This window comes from Adiantum capillus-veneris, chromosome 2 (assembly GCF_014529385.1).
Source record: "Adiantum capillus-veneris isolate H3 chromosome 2, ASM1452938v2, whole genome shotgun sequence".
Taxonomy (NCBI): Eukaryota; Viridiplantae; Streptophyta; class Polypodiopsida; order Polypodiales; family Pteridaceae; genus Adiantum; species Adiantum capillus-veneris.
The window spans coordinates 54,310,093-54,329,824 of NC_140932.1; the positions used below are offsets into that span (position 1 = coordinate 54,310,093).

The 19,732-nt window shown below is 43.2% G+C and overlaps 1 pseudogene; it reads right to left on the reverse strand.

The window, feature by feature from the left end:
- Positions 1-7,199: 7,199 nt before the first annotated feature.
- Positions 7,200-8,191, reverse strand: LOC147462806 (uncharacterized; annotated as a pseudogene).
- Between the last annotated feature and the right edge of the window lie 11,541 nt (positions 8,192-19,732).

Genomic DNA, 19,732 nt, shown 5'->3' on the forward strand with positions numbered 1-19,732 from the left:
TCTTGAATCATTTTGGTCTTTGTTTTTCATGGGCTTAGAATTCCTTTTAGCACCTTGTTGGAAATTAATACGAGAAGCATCCATAGTGTGGTGGATGACTTCAGTGGTAGTACTAGGCTTTTGTAAGTTGACATACTTGGCCATTTCTTCAGGTAATCCTTCACAGAAACTTTTCTTTTGCTCGGTGAAGTCTACCTTTTGAAAGACTGAGATGTAAATCCCAAAACCTGTCCACATATTTGTGGACTCGCTGGAGAGTAGCTTCAAAATCCACCATCCGGTGAGCACTTTCTCTTTGGTGTCCTTGCAAGTTTCATCTTGGAAACTCGTAGAGTTTCCATGTCTTGGGAGCTTCACCATTTCCACAAAGCCAATCCCACCATTCTTGAGCAGATTTTTGAAAGTGCATAGCTACCTGACGTAGCTTTGAGGACTCTGTGAGGCCCTTGTCTCCAGAGTCTGCATCAAATTGTTGGATAAAGGCCAAAAATTTGTCGGTACCATTAAAGGTGAATAGGTGAGAAAAGAGGTTCTCTTTTCTCTCTCTTTGAACTTGCTTGTAGGACCTTTTCCAAGAAGCATAGGATTTGCAATGTCCTCTCCTCTTGTATTCTCTAAGAGAGTATCCACTGCTTTCGTCGCATGAGGATGAATCAACTGAAATGTGGGTGGACAACTTGGGCCGAGTAGGTATGAGAAATAGATCAGCTTCCAAGGGCACACCATTGTCTCCTCGTAGCACTCAGCAGGACGTGGAAAGCCTTTCATTTTTTGACTTGGAGGATTTGCAATGCATCGCAACAATGTTCCTTCATGTGAGAACACAATTGCACGATGCTAAAAAGGATCTCTGAAATGCACAATAGGAGGTGGAAGCCGCAAGGGTATTGCAAGCAAGCAATGGGAAGGTCAGTCTAGTTGTCGCGGTGATGCGACAGAAGCTTCATGATGGTGCCAATGAACTGCAGACTTTATCACAGAGTTCTGATATGAATGCAAAGTGGAAAATGGAGTTGAAGGTGAAAATAGAAACAATAAAAGAGACACTTGATGATTTGGGGTTTCCTCATTGTGAGGACATCCTTGTTGATAGTTACATTGACATAACCTCTCATCTGGTAAGTGTTCATGATTTTCAAACTAGCACCTTAGGTTTGGTACATGTGCCATGCTCTTTTTGTCTTTTTTTTGTAGAGTGAGGTAGAGGTCAAGGAATCCAAAGTGCATGCCAGTGAAAGTCTACTGCACTTGTTGATGCATATGCAATCCAAGCTATAAGGCTCTTTTTTTCCCACTTCTTTGTGTAATTTAGCTATTTATAACTTTACAATGGATAGAGGGGTGCATGTCGATGCTGTGAAGGACCAGTGTACTGGCTGTGGTATGCTGATTGAAGTACATAAAATCCTTGCAATGGTCAAGCTGCCATACATGGAATTATACTAACTAGCATATTTGGTGTGACAACTAAGCATACGTGCATGTACGCAAGATGTGCTAACTAGCATACTTGATATGCTTACTAACATGCTAACTGGCATATTGGGTATGCTAATTAGCATACAAGATATGCTAACTAACATGTTGGGCATGCTAACTAGTATACATGGAATCATAATAAGCATCCTGAGAATAGTAGAAGTATGCTACATAGCATACAAGGTATGCTGGTAAGCATATTGAAAATTCTAACTACCACATTTGGTGTGCGAACTAAGCATGCTTGGGGGTATAAGGGGCATGCTAACTAGCATACTTGGTATGGTAACTAGCATGATAACTGACATACTAGCTATGCTAACTAACATATTGGGTATGCTAACTAGCATACACAGAATCATAATTAGCATCCTTAGAATAGTAGAAATATGCTACATAACATACAAGGTATGCTAGTTAGCATATTGAACATACCAACTACCATATTTGATGTGCCAACTAAGCATGATTGGAGGTATACAGGGCATGCTAGCTAGCATATTGGGTATGCTAACTAGCATACATGGAATTATAATGAACATTATGAGCATAGTAGTAGTAGTATGCTACACAGAATACAGGCTATTCTAGTTAGCATATTTCACATACTTACGAGCATATTTGGTGTGCCAACTAATCATGCTTGGATGTATATCGGGCATGCCAACTAGCATATTGGGTATGCTACCTAACATACAAGGCATACTAAGTTTGCTAACTAGCATTTTGGGTATGCTAACCAACATACTGAGCACAATAGTAGTATGCTACATAGCATTCTGGGTATTCTAGTTAGCATATTGATCATACTATTTAGCATATTTATTGTTCCAAAACTAAGCATGCTGGTAGTCATACAGGGTATGCTAACTAGCATACTGGGTATGCTAACTAGCATACATGGAATTATAATTAGCATTCACAGCATAGTAGTAGTATTCTACATAGCATATTGGGTATGCTAGTCCGCACATTTTACATACTTTCTAACATATTTGGTGTGCCAACTTAGCATGCTTGCAGGTATATTGTGTATGCTAACTAGCATATTGGGTATGCTAACTAGCATACTAGGTATGTTAAGTATCATATTGAGTATGTTAGCTAGCACACTTGGAAGGCTTACGAGGATGCTATGTATGCTAATTAGCATACTCAACAAGCATACTTAATATGCTAGCTAGCGAAATTGGTATATTGACTAGCATAGTGGTTTTGGGATTGCATACACTGTATAAATACCTACCATACTCAGTATTGACAATCACTAGTATGTTTACTTGGGTCAAGCATTTTCATTGCGAATAATTCTCAGTAGCATACTCTCTAGGCTAGTTATCATATAAAGGTCTTATCTGCTTTGCAATAATTTGTTTTTCTTGCCCCATTAAAGCACTTTTGAACATTTTGGGTGATCTCAGAGGTTTTATTAAAAGGTATCTTTTTTGCAGGTCTATCAAAGACTTTCGATGATGTGGGCCATGCGTGTGGCAGAAAACTTGGCAAAGAAAAGATTGAACAAGACAAGCCCTCTGTTGAGGAGTTGGATGAGCAGGACAACATGAATGAAGGGGTAGATGTTGTAGTGTAGCATGCAAAGAATCTTGGCGGTGCTATAGACAATCAACCATTGAAGGAGGATGATGACTTTGTCATGGTTTGTCATCAGGATGCTAAGTCTGCTGCTGCAGCTCAAACAATGAGCACCTCAGAGAAAACAAAGGGTAGTGATTTAGAGAAAATAGTGAGGACTAACAGCCCAGGCAATGCGCAGGATGTTGGCGACAACAGCCCTCTGGGGAGTTTTGTGAAAATTGCAAAGTCGAAGAGGAAAGCTGGCACTGTGAAGCAGTACCAAGAGAGGCTGCAATGGAAAATTTTGCTGCCCCTAAGAGGATTGTGATAACACAAAGCACAAAAGGTGAAAGAAATCCCCCCGCTCATGAGCTTGCAAGAAACTTTGTTGAAACTGATTTGCCCTACCCCAAAATCTATAATGCTAGCAAGCTAGTGTGCCCGTATAACTGTTACACCCTTATTGAGTGTGCCCATTCTTGTCATCATTATGCCCATACCCTCATATGTAGCCTACTGCACCTCTTGTGGCATCATGTAACTGTTTGAAAATTTATAATGAAAAAGGTCTTTTTTGAGTAAATATATGTGTGCAAGGGTCCATTATATTTTGCCTGTCCTTTATGCTTTCGCATTCCATACTTGTTGTTGTTGTAGGGGAAGATGACCAGGCATTAATTGCCCTGCATGATTTAAATTTTCCCCTTAACTGCAAAAAGCTACGAAAAATGCAAATTTCCAAGGCCAGGCGGCTTAAAAGAGAAAAACTTGAGATTGAGGGGCGCCTAAACCGCTACAATCTTTGACTCTCAAAATTCTTGGAGTACTTGAGTTATGTTTATCCTTCTGGGGAGGTTATAATGCTGAGTGGTATCCTCTACCATACCCATGGGTGCCAAAGCTTCTGGAAGACGATAAGCGGGATGTCATACTTGATTTGAATGGCCTACTGGTCAATGATGTAGAGGGTCAGTATGGCAAAAATCCCCCTGCATATGCAAATGTGATGCTCGACGGATAGTGCTTTGTCGCAGAGATAGCCACAAATTTTTGGATTGGTGTCTCCAATTTTTCCACGTTTTTATATGGAGCACCATCATGCCGGGTAAGGTGAATGCAATTCTAGAGAGTGTATTCAAAGAGCAGAAGTCAAGGCTGGTAGGTGCTGGTAGGTGTTTTTGCACACTTCCATTGCACTGGCCTGAAGTGGAAAATTAGGGATAAGTCTGTGTTCTTCAAGAATTTAAAGCTCTTTTGGAAGAATAATCTGGATCACGGGCCCCAAAATACTATTATCATTGATGATAGTACATAAGTGTGCCAGATGTCATAAAATCTATATATAGCTAACCCAAATGATTCTCATATTGAACTGATCATTTAATGTGGAAAAATATACGGGAACAAGAGTTATAATATAGACATGTGGTTTTAGATCTATCTTATCACGAGATCAATAGGAGAGAAGGCAACAATGGAAAGGGGAACAAACCCATCACACTCCAAGCTTGCGACTCTATAGCCCATGGAATATCCAACACCCCTAACCACACAGAAATTCACACACACACACACACTTTTCTGTAAAACTCTACTACCAAGCTCTCCTTTGAGCATCACCGACCACACACGCTCACACATAAACACCTCAGCATCACAAGCCCATCAAAAACGCCATCATATCCCGACATCAATTGATGCATATAACTCCCCAATCTGTAAACGCACTCACACAAGGAGGCGACACACACCTCGACCATATATACAATTTGCCCGTACAATCTCACTACCTCCCTCTCCGATCACACACACACAATCCCGGAGCCAACGCTACCACGGGCATACGGCAAAAGACGAGACGCAGATAAGATTGATGGCAAACTCGACAAAAAACCACAAACCAACTATGTAGCACATAAACCCAATCCAATACAATGATGGCGGACTCAACATTTGTCGGCTTCAGAACATGATGCTTCGTACAACTTGATCCTCCTTGCATTGGCGATCTCCTTCAAAGCTTTCTCAAAGCAGCTCGGCTGACGGCTTTAACTGCAGAACCTGTCCCTCGGCTTGTCATTCTCGGCCCTCGGATCCCGACACTCCCCAACTGACGGCATCCCTCTCACCTTCCTGACTGCAATAGCCCGCAACCTTTCTACTGCTCCAATCCCCTCCATTTATGGTGGCCTTGGACATTTCCCTTTATGGGCTCCCTTTATGCGCTCTCAAAGCAACACATTCATCCCTTCTACTCCATAGCCTTGCTCACGACCAATTTTCCCTAGTCTCAGCAATGGCGCTCCTCCCAGCTACAGTCCTCACATCAGTTCATGCTGCCCTCTACCTGGCTCAGCCAAGGGCCCTCCCCGATTGTACTTGCCAATGGTCCGTCCCCTTGCTGGATGTGCCCTTCAACACCTCCCCAATAACCTTTGAACCTGCTCCCCTGTTCCGCGGCTCTCTCTCTCAGCTTTCCCTCTCTCGTCACTTGTCAACCTGCAAGCATCCCTCCTAATTGGCAACTCCTTGCCTTCAAAACCTGCTCCCGGGTCCTCCTGTGTACCACGAGCCCCCCATCACTGGCGGCCCTCAGCCCATGGCCCTTGTTACCCTTTAATGCCCTTGTCTGCGGCAGTCGGCCGTGTTCTATAGTCCCAACCTGCAGCGCCACCTCTGTCTACCTCTGTCTATCTTTTGCATGCTCCAACCTCAGCCCCCTATAATCATATCCCCTTCTCGTCGTAAATGGCCTTGCTCGACATGCCGTTCTCCAGCTCTCTCTGCAGCAGGCGGACTTCTCAGCCCTCAAAGGCCCATCCTTTTCCCTGAGAACTCAAGCCCGCCTCGGCACGTCCCTGAGCCTCCCCTGTATCCGGCTCTCTCGACCCTCCTGTGGCGCTGCCCTGCCGCAGACCCAACTCCTTCGTTTTATGGGTTGCAGCTCTCGCCTTCTTTAGTCCTCTCTGCCTCCCTCTCCCGGTCTCCTGTCGATGGTATCTCGCCATGCTACACTGCCTTGCCACCTCACAGATAGCGCCCCTCCTTCTCCATCCAGATGGCGCCACTCTCCTCTCGCATGCCGGACAAATGGCCACCATTTCCATGCTCGGCCACCTTTCCTGTTATCTGCAGTGGTGTCACTCCTCATGCAACGATTTTTTTTCCAAGTTAAAGCTTTAAAAAGCTTTGGATTTGACCCCCTTGCACACGCCAACGATGGTCGACTTGAAAACACTTGTGTGCAGCTTCCTTTTGCATTGCTCGCCAACATACACTCTTCATCATGGTGAAGAAAACTTCTCCTTCCTCCACAATCAACTGTACACCACATGATGCCCGTAAAAACACCTCCTCTTGTACTCTCCATGGTCCATGGCCGGCAATCGGATTCAGTTCTTTGCATAATAGTCGGACCAAAAGCACCACACCGAGAGTGGTATGATTGACATGTCACCCAATTGGAGAGTTGCCAAATACCGATCTTCAAGCTTGCAAAAAGCTTCGAACTCACCCAGCTTTAGCACCCGTTCTCCATACACCATGGCACCACCACTTAGGGCTTCAATCTGCTATCTTTGACCTGTTATGTGTCACATCTGACATACACATCTCCAAAGGACCTATTGAACCTTTCACTAAGAAGGTGCCCAAGCACCTTGCCGCCTGCTTGCAAACCTCCATGCATCTGCTTTTGACTTGTCTTCTTCAAGTATGAAACAGGCCTTCAACAATCTCTGTGTCCTATAAACATCTTGCTTCGAATCCCATATCATAAACCTCATAGCACCTATATCTAGCATCCCTTGTCTCGCTCCCAATCTTGCGATATCAACATTTGCTCCTGTCACTTGTGTTAGCAAAAAACACTTGCAGTTTCGACTAGAGAATGCTCCATCTCTGTGTACCTGTCACCTGGCTGTATCAAACACTCGCTCAATGTCCCTGTCATTTACCTGCAAACTGCCATGCCTGGGCTTCTTGCATTTCCATAGGTCTACCATCTTCAGTTGTACCATCATTGCCCAACCCCTCGTTGAGCATTCATGCTCAACCATATCATTATTTAGAGAAGAGATGAGTACATATTAGAAAATTGATACTTAGTATGTACATAAACAGTAGATAGATAGAGAGAGATTTTATCAGCTGTAGAATCCCCCCGGATCAAATGGAAAGCCATAGGCTCTCCCAACTGTGATGCCAACTCTGCCAGGATCAAATACATGGCATTGAGCATAGCCATCTGTCTGCAGTACATGCATAACCAAGCATTTTTTTGTGCCTGTAAACCCAAAAACAAGCCTCTCATGCAGTTTGGCATAGCATCGATCTTCAACGATCTATATCCATACGCCAACTCCATACCCAAAATGAGCGTATACACCCACATTTGAAGCAATTGCATCATGTGCAATCATTTCTCCCTTTGCTAGAGGGCTCTCCATAACAGATCCCACATGCACAGAGCTTTGCAAATGGTGGAGAGCTTCGTAGAAAGCTACCTGCAATAACACCTTCATCAAGAGCGTAGCACATACCTTCAACACCTTGTTTTTTGCCCCTACTCGCTCTTTAGCCACTAGAGCATGGGCTACTACCCCTTCAACCTGCACTTCACGCGAGAGCGAGCTAGATTGCTTGACCATCAACTCTTGACCATCAGCCTTAGCTACCTGCTCTTCAAACACTTGCTCGATCACCACATCATTGGACAAGCAAGACAAAAATTGATCCCACACTTCATCACCTGCAAGGTTGATAGTACCCTCCTCTTTGCATGTGATCCCGCTCTCACAAGCTGCACATATACCTGTCTCCACAACGTCAATTGTCGCAGCTATCTCTCTACGGCTACACACCAACTCTAGAACCCTATAGTGCACCTCGACATGCTGGTCAAGGCAAAGTTGCCCCACCCCTTGCATAGATAAAGCATCTTGGCATACCTCTACTTCACCTTAACTTGAACTTGATGTAGATAGCAGATCGCTTTTGTTTACTAGGTCTTCAATGTCTTGCACTTCTGCATGGTAGGCGAAGTCAAGCATGGCTTTCCAATCTTTGTCATAAGCCGCAAAATCCTCCACATAACTAGAGCTTGAATCACTCCAAGCATCTTCGTCATCACATTCATACCTGCTACTAGCGGAGCCTTTTAAATCTTCATCATAGGAGACTTCTTTATCAAGAATCCGATTGAGTCTTTGATACTTTCGTCTTGAAATCTCGGACAAAATAGGCTCGAACCCTCGACCATGACTACCTATCGGCAACCTTCAAATTGTTGAGCCAGGCCTTTGCTTTGCCCTGCATCACCTATGACAAACCTCTAAGCTTTGCTTTGTTGGTCATTATCTGTAGTGACATCATATACAACTCTAGATCGCATATCCAATCTTTTGCATCTTCCTCGCCAGTGAAAACTAGCGGACTGCAATCTTCAATCATCTTCAAGCTGTAGGACTTCACCGAGGAGCAATCAGTAGATCCTCCATGGGGGCACCACTGATGGAAAGGGGGAACAAACCCAACACACTCCAAGCTTGCCTCTCTATAGCCCAAGGAATATTCGGCACCCCTAACCACACAGAAATTCACACACACACACACACTTTTCTGTAAAACTCTACTACCAGGCTCTCCTTTGAGCATCACCGACCACACATGCTCACACATAAACACCTCAGCATCACAAGCCCATCAAAAACACCATCAAAAACTGCCATGCCTAGGCTTCTTGCACTTCCATAGGTCGACCATCTTCAGCTGTACCAACGGTTCCAAAAGGGAGATGGTCTATCAAAGAGCAATGACCAGATAGTGGAGCTTAAAAGACCTTAGGGTTAGCTTAATTAAATACCTCCAAAGGTTAGTGTTAAAACTCCTTAGGCCTATGACCTTAGGAAAGCTAGGGATGACCTTGAAGTGGGAACCTTGCCCAAACTTGAGGTGCTTGTCATGCTTGCTAAGACTAAGGTGCTTGAGGTGGTTTTCGTGCTTGCTGAGACTAAGGTACTTGAGGTTCTTGTCGTGCTTTATGATGAAGGTGCTTGAGGTGCTTGTCATGCTTGAGGGCTAAGGTGCTTGAGGTGCTTAAATTCAATGGGATCCCTACACAAGGGGGGGTGAGCCCTAGAAATAGGAGCAAGAGAGAATACTCACACACACTCTCAAGGCAAGTCAAGACTTAAGAGTCAACAAGGACACATGTCAAGAACCTACACATGCTGACCTCATGTTGTGCCTAAAACCTATTGGATGGCTTCTAAAGGGGTCCAATGAGAATTTAGTTTATATATATTTTTATCCTAGCTTTATTCAAACCGTCTCTCTCAAAGGGGAAAGGAGGAAACTTGTCCAAATGCTACCCTTGTTTCTTGATATGACTAAAGCATGTGATTGGCTAGGCTTGGTGAGGTCCAATCAATGACAAGCTTGAAATAGAAGAGGAGGTTGACCAAAGCAAGAAGGGGATATACTTGAGGGTATATTCTCTCTCCCACACACACACACACACATGTTCATTCTCATTGTGTGTTGAGAAAGAACCCCATCTCCTTCTCCAAGCTTGAGAAGTTGTATTGTACCAAGTCTTTCTTCATGGGAGAATCTATAATACAAAAGCCTTTTGGAGGGGGGACCGGCTCCAAGTAAATCCGGTTCATGCCAAGCTAATTAGGTGTAATGTTCATTTTTCTATCTTTAATCAAGTACTCTTCTTATGCTATTTGAGAATTCTCTTAAAGTAAGTGCACAATATTGTTATTTTCCAATATAATCAATGTCATAGCCATATTCCATTACATTGGTATTAGAGATATTGGTTTCTCTTTTCTTGCTTAAGAAGAGTGGTCCTTAAGTTGTCCAGGAAAGGTTGGACCTGTTCATTTCAAGAGGGTAAGTGGGATAGGGATCTATTAGCTTGGTTGAAAAGGACTTAGTTTGGGGTACACCATTGGGAACTATAGACTTAATAATGGAGTCTTTCAGGGCTTGCCTTTGGCTTAACTATTATTGAGCTACTATAGTGAGCTCAATAGGAACCATAATCAACCGAGGAATGTTAGACCCTCTCCACTACTCTTTGCAATCAACAATCTCTAAACCACGGGTGTGGCTGCTTGAGAGCTAATTTTCAAAAGTAAAGAAGAGTAGCAACTAAGGTTTTTGAGGATACCAAAGCACAAAGTAGCATATACATAAGTTTAGTTAGCATGGCTGACAATAATAAAGAGAATAGATTGAATATTGACAACTTTGATTTTGCACATGAAGGTGCTACTGATGATGCCCCAATGTTTGTGAACTATCTTGTTACTAGGTTGCAACAAGCTATGGGCAAACTGCATTGCAAGACGAAGTAACTCACAACTTCATACTTATGGGATTTCAGGAAGCCTCTTGTTGAGACTTCCAAAAGAAGAATATCTTCGATAAGAGAAGAGAGGAATCCAATGAATGAGAAAGAAGTGAATCTCCAAATTGTTATGGAGATGTGGCTTCACGAAGACGGACATCCCGGCGATCTCCAATTCCTCCCAAGAGGAAAAGATCACCCTATAGTCCTTTCACTCGTCACTCCAAAAGGGAAGAGAGGAATCAAAATATGAAAAAGGTGAGAAAGAGGTCATCCTCTTCTTCATTTTCATCATCTTCCTCCTCTTTTTGACATGGATAAACTAATGCAACACTAAGCCTATTTAGAGTGGCCAAATCAAAAGCCGCTAACCTTCAGCGGCTAGTCCTAAGTGGCTACCCCTAAGCGGCCTGAAACAGCCAAGTGCGACGAAGTAAAACCAAAGCAGCTAGCCTTAAGTGGCCAAACACTACACTCTGAAATGGCCGAACTATTTTTTTCCTAAATCGGTTTAAAGTGTCTTTATATGGCCAACCCTAACCGCCTTTACCAAGCCAAACTCCGTGGCAAAGCAAACGCTACTTTACCTTAAGCAATATAATACACATCGTCAACTACTAGCAGCCAAACCAAAAGCTGTTAACCCTAATAATCTAATCTAAACATATTAAGATTGACCAAACCCTAATAATTAATCCTTAACCTAACACTATAACCTAAACCTAAACCTAAGTCACCAACCCTAATAATCTAACCTAAATGTATTAAGACAGCCAAAACCCTAATAATTAAATCTAAACCTAACACTGTAACATAAATCTAAACCTAAACCTAAACCGCTAACTCTAATAATCTAACCTAAAAGTATTAAGACGGCCAAACGTATTAAGATGGTCAAATTAAAGACGTATTAAGACTATGTTCTAACACTAACATTTACAACACCTACGGCATGTCACAACTTAAAAGTACAACATAAATTTTATATAAACTTGCATTTAAAAAAACATTATAAATTAATCTACATAAAAAATAGCTCAATAATTTTTATAAATAAATATTTTTTATTACCAAATTTCAATATGTTTATTTGTGAATGATAACATTTAGTCAAAATTTAAAAATAATGAAGTTAATTTTTTTTATATTTTTAAAAATGTGTGTGTGTGCACGTAGTGTGTTTAATTATGTGTAAATATATGTGCATTTGTATTTATTTACGTGTTTATGTGTGATTATATGTGTTTGTGTGTGTATGTAGAAAAAGAAATGAATAGGGCACTCACATGCGGCCTATGTGAGCACAAAGCGCTTGAGAGAATGCCACCAAATGAGGAATCCCAATCCTCGAGCAAGGACTTTCGAGCGGGCAAGAAACCAAGAGAGCATATACAGTGAAAAAGACTAAATCAAGACCTCAATAGTTACTATGTAGAGGATAGTGTAGCAAAGTAAACTTTTTGTATCTCAAATATTCTCAAATCATACTCTTACTTTAATGCCTTCACACACAAATCAATACATAGTCAAAACGCATATGCGAAATGTACTAGCAATGAAGCATTAACACTAAACCCAAGAACCTCTCAATAAAACTAACTCCAAAAACTTGTTCTTACATAGATACACACTTTAGGCCACATAGTAGCTCTGCAATAGTTCACAACAAAACACCCTACACTACAAAACTATTACAGCATGAGACAATTAAACTATTGCTATACATTTGGATGCGCTCCACCCAAGGATTGTAAAAATGAATGATAGAAGTATCTCCTTCTCTCAAACACAAACACACACACACACACACACACACACACACAAAGAGAGAGAGTAGGTGATAAGGTGAATTATTCAATCCATGCCACTTAAAGTGGAATTAAAAAGGAATTAAATAGCAAACCCCATTAGTGAAATGAGATATTAACGTCTTCAAGTGGCCAAAATGATATATGAGACCAAACCATTACAAACTGGTGAATCTGATTCCTTGTCTAAGTACAAAAAAGAGATGCTAAAATGAATCTAGGAGTGCTACTAGCTGGAACTATGTGGGGTATGTGTGATACAATGGGTTTCTAGTGTAAGAAGATGGGTCATGAGTCTTCCTCATATGTACTTTGGATCTCAAGATAGTATGGCTTGAATCATCTGTTGCAGTCTTTGCCAATGCTGTGAAGCTCCTCTCCTTAGTTGCAGGTGTCTCAATCTCCCTAGCTCCAGTGCCCGATCAATGAGAGTACAATGGGTGTGAGTATGAGTTGAGCTTTGCAATGGCTACTGCTCCTCTATCTAGTGTCTGAGTGAAGAGAGAGAGAGAGAGAGAGAGAGAGAGAGAGAGAGAAATGAAAGGAATTGATATAATAGCGTCGCCAAAATGACCTATGAGACCAAATCGTTACAAAAATTGGTGAATCTGATATTGTGTCTGGTTATAAAAAAGAGATGCTAAAATGAATCTAGAAGTGCCAGTAGCTAGAACTGTGGGATATGTGTGATCACTGGGTGCCCAATACGAGACAGATGCACTATGTGCAGCTAGCAAAATTTTCACTTTCAAGTGATCCCAAAACAAACGTATGTATAAGCTTTTTGAATCTTTCAAGTGCTTATGATACTGTTGTTGTGACAATGATTGGTCAACAAAAAGAGAAAAATGGGAAGCTGCATGACCAAAATATGGCTTTATACTTGGATTATGTAGAGGGCCATTCAGGGTCGATCGAGCATTTGTGAATATATGATCAGCCTGATAATCTGAAGACAATTCGACAGCTCTGTGTTATTCCTGAGCAAACCGTCCCTTTGAATTTTGAAAACTTGTTACACCTGCTCCAAAAGAAAGATTTGGTGACGCACTCTATGACCAAAATCAGCTGCTGTATTCATTGGATTGGAAAAGACCTCCCCAATAGAATTCAAGCTAGGAGTGGGAATCATCCTGCTTCCTACCAATGGCATGCTTATGCCAGATATGCAGAAATCTTTATTGTCATAACTGAATGCATTGAAACCTGATAATATCGGTTGCCCTATTGTAGTTGCAAGCAGGTTTTTATTATAACCATTAATAGAGACATGATCATTAATATCACATACTAAAGTTTTATCACCATTGCATGCACTTGGCAAAATCCTTGCTCCATAATTATTAGATGCAATCCTTCCTACTCCTGCACTTGTATAAGTTACCTTGCCCATAGAAATGAATGTTTCTACGGGATCATAGGGCCTTGCAATGCTCCCTCTTCTGCAGCCTTCAAGCTATTTTTTTAATGCAATATTCAAGAGCAAATTCGGTGCTCCAAAGAGATCAGGTTTCCATACTCCTCCTGTAAACGACCATCACCACTAATTATTAACTATCCATAAGAGAAGAAGGTTATACGTATATAAGCCTTCAAATTCAAATCCCATGCAATAGCAGGCAGCTTGCTTTCCAAACCATTCGTCTCCACGAGTTCTGTACTATGAGCTTTCCTGTCGCACGCCGGAGTGTGGACCTCCGAGTGTGCAAAACAAAGCTGTGAAACTTTGAGCCATGGAACTCCTTGCACTAGAACTCTGTAGTGAGGACGGGTAGCAAACTTTGCCCTGCGTCATTTCCTGCAGCAGCAAGGACCGAACGCCGGCGTGCTTCACACGCAGTTTAGCTTGGTATCATTGGGAGCTAACTAGCTAGTGCTCGCAAAAAACCTAGGTTTTGTGTAATCCCACCTTCAAAATTTTAAATTTACCTTTAAAAATATACTTTGGAAGTGAAATAAACCTACAATTTTAGGGAACCTCATCCATATTATGTGTCAATCGGAGATGAAACTGTTGGGACAATATACGTAGTTTGTTGTAACTTAAGCTACCAATATAAGTAGATGCTTGCAACAAGAAAGGAAAACTCATCAGTTTCTCCTCTCCCACACAGTTTTGCTAGACTTTTCTCTTAGTGGGTAATGGGCAAGGTTTGTGAGAGAGCAAACGGCTTTGCTTTGCGCATGGGTTTATTTATTGAGGGTTGTGTGCACGTCGGCGTGCGGTAGCTATAGTAGGAAGTGACTAAGGTCTTGATGGTGCCTAACTCACAACACAGCTTGACGGCCCTAGCTCGCTTAATAGCATCATGATGGCATGCAGCGTGATGACAACCTTGCTCGCTATAGAATTTCAAGAGAGTTGGACTAGGATACTTCCTATAGGTTCCTGGACGAGTACACGCCGGTGTGCAATATATGTACTCATTGCCAATCCAAAGCTATTTTAGAAATAGGGTTTATATTGCTCCATATATCTCACAATGAACCATCGGCCAATGCAAAGCTACTTTTGAACGAAGGCTCTAGTGCTACTTGTTGCAGAGAGCGCATGCCGGAGTGCGATGGGATGCCTGGGGTTTCTATTGCTCCCCATCGGCATCCTATGTGTCCACTTCTTGGCCATTCCAGTCCATGTTGCTTTACCATGACAATGCCAATTTCTAAAAATAATTGCACTCTGTGTCTCCATGTGTAGAGAGAGAGAGAGAGAGAGAGAGAGAGAGAGAGAGAGAGAGAGATAGTTTCTAGGGCATGCTCGTACAATAATCCTCACCCCTCAATTTTGGGCAGGTGAAGCAGTATGAGTGGCGAGAGTAGATCTTCGTTTTTTGCAAGATGGTGGCTGAAGGGCTAGACGCCATTCGAATTGCAACAACACGTGGAGGCTGCTACTGATGAAACAAAAACAACATTTTCCTTTCCCGATGCTTTTAGAAGAGGACTCCACAGTAGGCTTTCTTATATTTGTGCCCACATTATTCACCAGAACATTGAGCTTTCCATTGAAGGTTGAGGAAACATCACGAAATAAGGCCTCCGTCTGCTCCCGAGATGAAGCATCAGAGGTGGATCCCTTAACATTGAAACCAGCAGCTTCCCACTCTTTAAGGCAGTTTATATTAAGATCTTCTTCTGATCATGCACATGTGTATACACTCGCTCCAAGACTCCCTAGCTCTTCAACTATTGCCAACCCAATTCCATGGGTTCCTCTAGTCACTGGATGGCATTCGAGTAAACATTATGGCTCTCTGGTCAGACACAAGTGGTATGTGCCCATGATTCACGAAAAAGGAAGTCATGGTGAATCTTGGCAAATGTAGGTGGAATAAAGCCAAACTAGAGGTCTCGACTACAGCCCGCGGAGGGGGGGGGAGAGAGAGAGAGAGAGAGAGAGAGAGAGAGAGAGAGAGAGAGAGAGAGAGAGAGAGAGAGAGAGAGAGAGAGAGAGAGAGAGAGAGAGAGAGGAGAGGAGGAAGGGGGGGAGATGGGAGGGTGGACGATGGGGGCTATGGATGCAAATCAGGTAAAACCTTTTTTTGTGTTTGTGGATTGCCTGAGATAGCAACAATGACTGGATGACAGGTTGGCTAGGTGCGTTGCACTTGAGGCGTTCATGTGGATGTTGTGAGTTCAAATCCCTCATCCACCTTTTACTACAGATGATTCAGATCAGTCCTAGCATTGAAATTTGAGGATGGGATCGGAGGAGGTATCCCATGAAGTAATGAATGTAATAAAGGCTGGAGGTATCCCATTGTTGGGGTATAGGCGTCTGTGCCTTGCATGGCCGCCCAGAGTCTGGGCACCCACTGACTTGTATACCTTATACATAGCATAAGTGTATAGGGGGCTGCCACTTCATAGTCTCCCCACCCACATTGTGTGTGTGTCTCCTTCTCTCTCTCTCACTCTCCGTCTGTGGTGTTCCCTAATCCCCTTCAATTGGTATCAAAGCGTAGGTGTGGAGGGAGCGCGTGTGTGCACAGTCACGACGACAGCGTAGAGCCAGTTTCATTCCCAAAATCGCGTCCGCGCGCGCACTTTCAAAAGAAGGGGACACGCCTTGTCAGTCAGAGATGCCTATTGCCAGGGATATATATGTTGATGCATGCTCCGTAGAGCTAGCAGGGCCCGCTAGCATTGCATCGGCATTCGGTGGTCTCATGTATGAGATGTTGATCTTGAGACCGGATATCGTAGCTGCAGTGGGAGCATTTGCAGTTGGGGTTATCAGTTGTTTGTTGACTGATGATGGCATAGTGCACGAGGGAGATATGTAGGTATTGCGTACATACTTGAAGTATGTGTGCGGTACGTCTGGTGGTGTATGGACTTACACGGGAGCAGGACATCCGGATGCACACGATCACAGCCAGCCAGTGGGCATCGGTTGAGAGCGGTTTTCTCTCACCTTTTGTAGTCTTTAGACTAGGTTCTCTTGCTTAAAGTCACAGTCGCCTTTAAGTGGGAGGTTGTTGGGGTATAGGCGTTTGTTCCTTGCCCGGCCGCCCAGAGTCTTGGCGCCCACTGACTTGTATACCTTACACATAGCATAAGTGTATAGGGGGCTGCCACTTCATAGTCTCCCCACCCACATTGTGTGCGTGTCTCCTTCTCTCTCTCTCACTCTCCGTCTGTGGTGTTCCCTGATCCCCTTCACCCATGAAGTAATGAATATAATAAAGGTTGTACTAGTAATGAATATCCCATGAAGTAATGAACATAATAAAGGTTGTACCAGTATATACCTATGCACAAGTTATCACAATTGATGGTACTCTGTCTGTAAAGTATGTACCTATACACAAGTTATCACAATTGATGGTACTATGTTTGTAAATGGCCTCTTCCCTACAGATGATTGAGATCTATTGAGTATTCACCACTTTTGTCACACACACACACACACACACACACACAGACCCCGATGTATTGTGCTACCATGACAATACCAATTTCTAAAAATAATTCCAGTTTGCAAGTAGTGTTTTTAGTTTTTTGCACCCTTCCACTAGTGATCGATTTTTTGATTTGATTTCAATTGGTTTCCCGTTACCCCATCTTGGTTTTATTGATGGGCATTTAGCTTCGTCCACAAATTCATTGGCAATGACAAGCTCATGGGGCTGGGGAGTCGTTTCTCATTAGAGAAATGCAAACTCATGCACAAAATTGCATGAGTAATTCTCATAAGCAAACCAACCAGACCGCTTCTTGGCTCACTACAAGAGGTTGTGTGCTCTTGTGACGCTGTTAGCGACGGAAATACATTGGGTTTTTATAACCCCCGGCGTCGCTAAAACCGTCGCTACGAGCGTCGCTATAGGCGTCGCTATATGCATCGCTATGAGCGTCGCTATATAGCGACGCATATAGCGACGTTTACACAGAAGACTATAGCGATGCTCATAGCGACGCTACAGAGCCATAAATAGCGACGCTTATAGAGACGCCCGAGAGATTTTTTTTTTGGTGGCAGTGCCCTGCCACCCATCAACCATATTGTACTTGATTCACTTTTTAAAAAAAGTGCAAAGGTAGATAATAGACCCAAAATAGTCACCCACAAGACGCATTGTTTGCAAAATTGTACACATCATAGGCAAAATGAATTGATTGGCAAATGTAATAATGACAATTGTACAACATCATTGGCATAAAGAATTGATTGGCAAAAGGAACTGCGGTGACAAATGTAATAATATACATGGTTCAAAAAGACGTATAAAATCCGTCTCATGATACATAAGCTATGAGAAACCATAAACTAATGCTATCTAGCTACGGCTAAACTGACGTCGTCTAGTCAGACGTCTCATCGCGTCCAAGCGGCGTATCTGTCGGATTCTGCAAAAAAAGACAATAAGACAGCTTTCAGTAAGTATAAACATATAACGACATTTATAAAACAATACAAAAAATAAAAAAGAGTAAACCCTAATACTAACCATGCCGCCGCGAGAACTGAGAATGTCCATCAAGGCGTTTAAGCCCTTCCTGCCTGCGTACTCGCGCTCGTACGGTGTGGGATCACGTCCTGTCATCGACCACTGTCAAAACATACAAAGATTTCATTATGTTAGAACTAAAAAACTCATAAACCCTAAACTATCGAACATGCATAAAGAGCAATGTGAAAAGACTTACAAAATCGGCCTCAAATGATGCCCATCCACCGCTCCCCAAGTGGTGCGAGCTCCCTGCCTCTACTCATGCTATGGCTGCATCCTTTTGTTGCTTCCACTTGTCGGGATTCTCGCGCGCTTCTTTCTTCGCATTCTTCCAATCTTCTTTGGCCAGCCAATCTGGCCTGTTCCACCCATTCTTGATTGCTTTTTTCACTTCGGAACGCTTGTGTTTGCAGTATTCGCGCATTCGAATCTTCAATAGGTCTTCATTGAAGCGCTGATCCCGTGTTGGAACGGGAAACTCATCATGAAGTATGCTGATGACTCTGTTTTTTAAATCACTTGGTACTTCACTCCATTTGTTTAGTATGTAGTGTCTAAACAGCTGAGAGCAAAGACCACGCATGCGCGAGATCACCTTCTTGCCGTCATCATCCATGATGATGCCGCCGCTGATATCGACGGAGTAAGGCAAGCCCTCTGGCCGATGACGCGTGAACCTGGGTGTCCCGGCAGGGGTCTCTAGCGGCGTGTCGATGGGGGTACGGACGTCAGGTGTCTCCACCGGCGTCTGGGCCCTGAAGCGAGGAGTGTCGAGTGGGGTGGCTCCTGGCGGAGTAGGTAGAGGTGTGTAGCTTCTAGGAACAGTCAGCCGTGCAAAACCTGGCGTAGATGGCGATGCTGTGGCTGGTGTGGGGGCGGGCAAAGAAGGGGAGGGTAAAGAGCCTCGTCGAACACGAGGCGGTGTGGAGGCATCGGTGGCGGAATCCCCACAACAACCGCCACCGCCACCACTAGAGCGCCGGTGTCTAGACGAGTGTGAAGCTCGTCTCGTCGACACCGAGGCTTCGGAGCGCGCCGAATGCTCCGAAAGAGAGGGAGATGCGGATGGTGTAGGAACGCGCGATGATGCGCCAGAGCGATGACGCTCCACGTACCACTGTCTCTGCTGCGGTGACAAAGAAGAAAGAAACTCCTCATCATCCATACCTGCATTAAACACACGAATATTTAAACTTAATATTGAATGAATAGAGTAGACAATGACGCAAAGACCATTAAATACAATGACGTAATGACGCATATAAATACAATGACGCAATGAATCGAGTGATAGAAGAGGCAAGTCGAAAACTCAGAATTTTCAATCAAAAGATGTGAGCGCGAGTAGAAAAGAGCGTATTACACCATGGAAGGTACTTAGAGAGCCAGAGCTTTTACAACACGGAGAAAAATTGTTCAAATACAATATTTGTGGCTTTAAGAGATCTCTCTCTCATCCTCGCATAACTCAGCATAACTTCCTATATCTATATAGAGCTCTCCGTTTAAACACATATCCTCTGTTTCATTTTGTAGCTCCTCTGCATGCACCC